This window comes from Vitis vinifera, chromosome 14 (assembly GCF_030704535.1).
Source record: "Vitis vinifera cultivar Pinot Noir 40024 chromosome 14, ASM3070453v1".
In the NCBI taxonomy this organism is placed as follows: Eukaryota; Viridiplantae; Streptophyta; class Magnoliopsida; order Vitales; family Vitaceae; genus Vitis; species Vitis vinifera.
The window spans coordinates 15159259-15165258 of NC_081818.1; the positions used below are offsets into that span (position 1 = coordinate 15159259).

At 32.7% G+C, this 6000-nt stretch overlaps 1 long non-coding RNA gene across 2 annotated transcripts; it reads right to left on the bottom strand.

The window, feature by feature from the left end:
- Positions 1 to 342: 342 nt before the first annotated feature.
- Positions 343 to 5279, bottom strand: LOC104881538 (uncharacterized). Of its 2 annotated transcripts, XR_009467690.1 has the most exons (3): positions 4660 to 5279; positions 778 to 4503; positions 343 to 669 (listed from the first exon to the last, which is right to left on the bottom strand). It is a non-coding gene; the product is annotated as an uncharacterized LOC104881538 (long non-coding RNA). The 2 variants fall into 2 exon arrangements; XR_009467689.1 differs by having other exon boundaries at positions 778 to 5273.
- Positions 5280 to 6000: the final 721 nt, after the last annotated feature.

The window sequence follows — 6000 nt, forward strand, 5'->3', positions numbered from 1 at the left end:
CTCCCCCAACATCATCATTGTGCTACATTCACTCAGTTATCATTGCTATGCGATTTGGTCAATCATTTTTTGGTGTGACATGTATTGATCCCAAATTATGATCATTTATGATCTCAATCATTTTTCACACAAGCTAGCTGAAATTCTAAATTTGGCAACAAAAATTTAGTACAAAAAGAATCAGAATAATAGAGGGATGCATTTGGATTTGAGAATTTGGAGAAGTATATCCCAATTCAACCTTGAAGTTTTATAATTTTTTTTAATAAGAACATATCATTTGGAAATGCTCCGAACAATTGTATGTGTCAGTCTGTGAATATGTGGAGAGGTAGAGAGCCATCCATAAATCATGCACACTTAAATGATTTCATTAAGTGCTCACAGTTCCCGCCACAGCTATAGCTACAACTCATAAGAGTTAAGACATCTCAATGGTAGCATTTAGGAGGAATCAAGTGACAAAAAGAGCTGCAACCTCCAAAAACCTCAAACCTACTAAACTTTGAACATCCAGTACATGGCAGGGCTCAAAAACAGTTGCTAGAGAGTCCAATCCCAAAGATTTTCCGCCATTCGAATCTTATGGTCTTTGAGACTTTGTAAATTTCAAAAATAAATCTTCAAGATTCCTTTTGATTTCTCCTCTGCACAAGTTTCACTATTTTCCTGAAAAAAAATTAAAAAAATGATGCAAAAACCATAAATAATATTCTTCCATCATTATATTGATGTCATTGTGCTTCTGTAATTCAGTTTTATATTTTTTTCCCTCACCACCATCAAAATTTATTTTCATGTTGTGATTTTGCGTTGATCACTGAAACACCCAATCCAAATTGTCATCAACAATTGGATATGTTATTGTTTGCAAAACTAGAGCTTGAGAATGAGGCCAATTGGACAATGACTGTTGCCACCAATGTCAGGGAGAATGTCTGAGATATGAACCTTGCTAGCTATGGATTCTGAGACAAAGAAGTAGTCTAGCCACCACTTGTGTTTTACAATTCAATATGAATGAATAAGGTAGCATGAAAATGAAAACATATCAAAATCCCATAGTAGATGCCTTGACATAACATTACACAATGTCGAAACCAAATGTTCATAACATCCTATTCTAATTAATGAAAATGTAATCTTGACTAAAATGGAGCTTACCTCACAGTGAACCACTTGATGTACTTCCTACATGCAATTTGGAATTATCCCATTAAAGTGAAGTTGAACACTAGGATGGATGTACTTCCAATTTGCAATTTTAAACAATCCAATTAAAGTCACAAAGTTGTCCTTATTCAATTAGCCTAGTGACTTGTATCAAAAGCTGGAAGTTTTCGGTGCAACAAATGAAGCCTTGACGATTTTTAATACCAAAGGTTTGATTTGCTCAAATACTGAAGTATGACCAATCAATGAATTTCCTAACAATCTATTTAGATGCAGTATGAAAATAACTTTTCATGTTCTTGTTGTCTGCAATGCATAAATCCAACAAAAGTGCCTTTACTCTTGTAGAAGAAACCACATGAACCTTGAATTCCTCATCATCAATCATCAAATCTTATCTTTCATGATAGATTAACATCTAAATAGGATTTAAAAGACTTTAGACCTATTAGCCTAGTAGGCAGTTTATATAAAGTCCTAGTGAAAGTTTTAGCAATGAGGCTAAAGAAGGTAGTGGCCAAGGTGATCTCCAATTCCCAAAATGTTTTTGTAGAGGCTAGACAATTTTTTTATGTGGTGCTAATAACAAATGAGGCAATAGATTCTATGTTGAAGAGCAGTGTTTATGGAGTATTGTGTAAGTTAGACTTTAAAAAGTTGTATGACCATGCCAACTAGAATGTTTTTGTAGAGGCTAAACAATTTTTTTATGCAGTGCTAATAACAAATGAAGCAATAAACTCTATTGAAGAGCAATGTTTATGGAGTATTGTGTAAGTTAGACATTAAAAAGTTGTATGACCATGCCAACTAGAATTTCTTGATCTCGGTTCTTGAAAAGATGAATTTGGGTCGAAAATAGGTAGGATGTATTAAATAGTGCATATCTTCTCCAAGGTTTTTTGTGATTTCTAATAGTATCCCTTTTGGTTTCTTCCAAAGCTCCAAGGCCTTAAGGCAAGGGGACCCCTTGTCTCCCTATTTATTTGTTGTTGCAATGGAAGCCCTTAGCTACCCTGTCAAGAGAGCTAGGGAGGGTGAATCTCTTATAGAAGTTAGTGTGAGGGGGAAAAGTGGTGAAGGGTAAGAGGTGTCGCATTTCTTGTTTGCAAATGACACTCTCATTTTTTGTGAGTTTTCCTAAGATCAAATGGGCCATTTTGGCTTGCTTGGTTCAAAGCTGAATAGATTTTGAACTCACTTTACCCTCAACATCCTCAAAGACCTACAAAATTAATTTTCCCAACACACCAACAAGAGCATTCCCCATCTTCTAATATTCTCCTAAGAAGTTTATGACCAAGATACCAATATTGGTTGAAATCAACTTTGGAAGCTAGTCAATGAACTACACAAGAAAGCGCCTAATACTTTTGGCACTAACAGTGTCCTTCACTCGGTCTTTTAGGTTGGTCCTTTGAATCACCCATGGGGGTGTTATAACAGTCATAGTTGTGCATCTGGTGTATATTGATGCATATGAGTGCGCCATGTAGTGGCATTTGGTGGCACATGTCCTAATTATACGACAGAGAGTATCTTTTGTCCCTGAATTTTTCAACAGTATTGCATTCTCAAACCTAGAGAATGCATTCCTACAAAATCCAATTTACAAATATACACATGAACAATCAAATTTAAAAATATCAAACTAACTATACAACATACTTTACAATGAAAGAAAAGTAATTTTCAACTGGGTCTGATGACCCAAAGAGCATCAAAAGGTTATCTCTAATGAATTAGCTATTATGTTGAGTAGGCAAACCCTCTATGGATCCCAATTCCATGAGTGTATAGGCTCTTTCTTCCAACAACTCAGCATTGCTTAAATCCACGATGAAAATACTTTACTAAATTAGAAGTGACCAATTAGACACACTCAGGCACATAACATAAAAAGGAAGAGTACCTTGGAGTTGTTATTGACACCAACATTAGACACTCATATGGGGACAATGTTGAGGAGGAAAAAAGAATAGATTTTTATAGCTTTTTGATGACTTCACTCCAACTCATCTCTTGAAAACAATAAAATCACAAACAACAACATTATTACAAACCAAGGATTGATTAACAATAGAATTCAAAATTTAACAATTTCTTTCCAAATACAGTTAAATTCATATAGGCAATGTCTAATAAAAATGCCCCCTTTACAGTGATTTTTTAAGAACTTTGGTTGGTAAAATCCGTGTCATAGATTTATAATTGGCCAAAGAAGGTTAATAATAAAAGGAAAAAATATAAATGCATTTCCTAGTCTATAAGAAAATCTATTTTATGAACAAAGAAAAAATATTCGTCATTTGTCAACAGTACTTTTGAATTTTGTTTTTTTTCCCTCTGTTTTGTACCTTTATGGGTTTTCATGACAAAATTTCAATTGGACTGACACAATTCTCTAACATTTTGCAGCAAGAAATCTCCCTAAGCAAACTCAAGATAGCTAAAAAAATATTCACAAAACAAATTTCTCATTAGATTTAAATAGAAATAATAAAACCAAATTTTCATAATAAGAAATTTAATAGGTAAAATACTAATAACCAAAAATTCAACTGAAAAAAGTACTTAACTCCATAGAATTAATAACTTGTTAAAAGTTGACTATTAACCTAAAGTGGTGCCTTCAATGAACGTCACTGATACTGTAAATTTAAAAAACCTAAATGAAATGTGGCTTATGCATCACAACTTCAGATATTAAACATTCAATAGTTTAGTTGTAGGTAAGGTAAGCCAAGAAAAAAAATCATGAACCAAACAAGCCTTTCCAGAAACAGTAATAACTATAGCCTATATTCATACAAAATGAGTTCATAGTAAATCAAAATACCAAAGAACACGATGAAACTTCAAAAATTTAAAACCTAGAACTTTCTTATTACAGGTAGTTTTACTTGACTTAAAAGAGATAAAAACAATTTCTACACAACTAAACAGCACATTAACAAACAAATGGACTAAAAAAAAAACAGATCTACAATAACCATGAAAGAATCATCATCAAAAACTAATTCCCTAAAACAAAGAATCAGACCCGTGGAGAGAATAAATTCAAAATCAAAAACCAAAAAAGAACAAATCATAAAAAAATAAAATAAATAAAAAAAACACAAGGACTCGGACTAAATTTTCTAAGAACCCTATTATTATTCTTGGTTTAAACCAAAACCTACGAATTTCATCACAATCATCAAGAACCCGGATTCATAACTCACCTGTAAGAGGGCGAAAGTCTACCGATCCTGGCGAGCAAACTCCCAAGAACCTGATGCGAGTCCCTCTATCTTGCAGCAAACCTAAAGGCTTCGACCTCTCGTGCTTCTTCCGTGCAGAGAATAAATTCAAAATTAAAAACCAAAAAGGAACAAATCATAAAAAACAAAAGGGCTCGAAGACCAAATTTTCCAAGAACCCGATTATTTTTCTTGGTTTAAACCAAAACCGACATCATCAAGAACCCAGTGGGATTCATCTCACCTGTAGGGCGGCGCAAGTCTGCCGATCTCGACAAGCAAACTCCCAAGAACCCTGATGCAAGTCCTCTATCTTGCAGCAAACTTAAAGACTCCGACCTCTCGTGCTTCCTCTCCTTGAAGAAGTCCTTCCGATCCCAAGGCAGTGGTTTTGACGGCATGAAAACCCAGTCAATCGCATGGGCAGCCCCGCCCCTAGCTTAATCAGCCAACCACACAACCTTGACCCAAATCTAAGGTTTCCAAAATCCCACAACCACAAAACCACTACACACAAAGTTGATTCCCCGAGTTTCCACACTGAGATCGAACCAAATCACACCGTGCCCTAGCCTCTCGGCCAATAAAACTCAAAAGTCCTCCGCCTTTCACTTCCCCTTCTTTCAAGCCTATGGCTTCCGCTGCGCCCTAGATTCCACTCCGGGAAGACGCCACCATAGATGAGACACAAGAGCCTCGTCTTCCTACCTCCAGTTTCTTTCACTTTCTACGCTACCAGGGGAAAAAATTTGTTTGGAACGAGAAAGTGAGATCGTGACGACAATAAGGTACATAAAAGAGAAAAGGAGAAGAAAATAGGTGAAAGAGAGGAAGTCTGAAGACTAAAGAATGAGTATGGTATTTGTATCTCATCGGCCTCATTTAACCAGAATTTATAATATTTTCATGTCCCAATCTTTAATTTCGTTTGTTTTTAAAATCGTTTCTAAATTAGAGAGAAAAAAAGCCATGACTAAATTTTTTTAAAATAAAAGTATTTTACTAGATGCTTTAAAAATAGTTAAAAATAAAGGTATTTAGCAAGTTATTTTTATAAAAGGATTTTAAAAATAAAAAATAAAAAGACTTGTTTGGATAAATGGTTTTAAAAAAAAAAATTCATTTTGTAAAAATAAATTAAATTCAATTTATATAATATTAATTAATTAAATTTAATTGAAAATGAAAATAATTTTGTAATTATAAATAAATTAAAAAAATAGATTGTTTTTAATAAAACATAAATACTAATATTATAATAAAACCATAAATTATATTTTTAGTAGAAAATATACTACTTTATTATATATTAGAAATATAAGGATATTAACATTTTTATATTTTTTATTTTATTTGTGTTAAACCGAATAATACTACTTTTTTTTAAAAAATAGATTGTTTTTAATAAAACATAAATACTAATATTATAATAAAACCATAAATTATATTTTTAGTAGAAAATATACTGTTTTATTATATATTAGAAATATAAGGATATTAACATTTTTATATTTTTTAATTTTATTTTTGTTAAACTGAATAATACTACTTTTCAATAGTATATTATTTAAAATGAATAATGAAT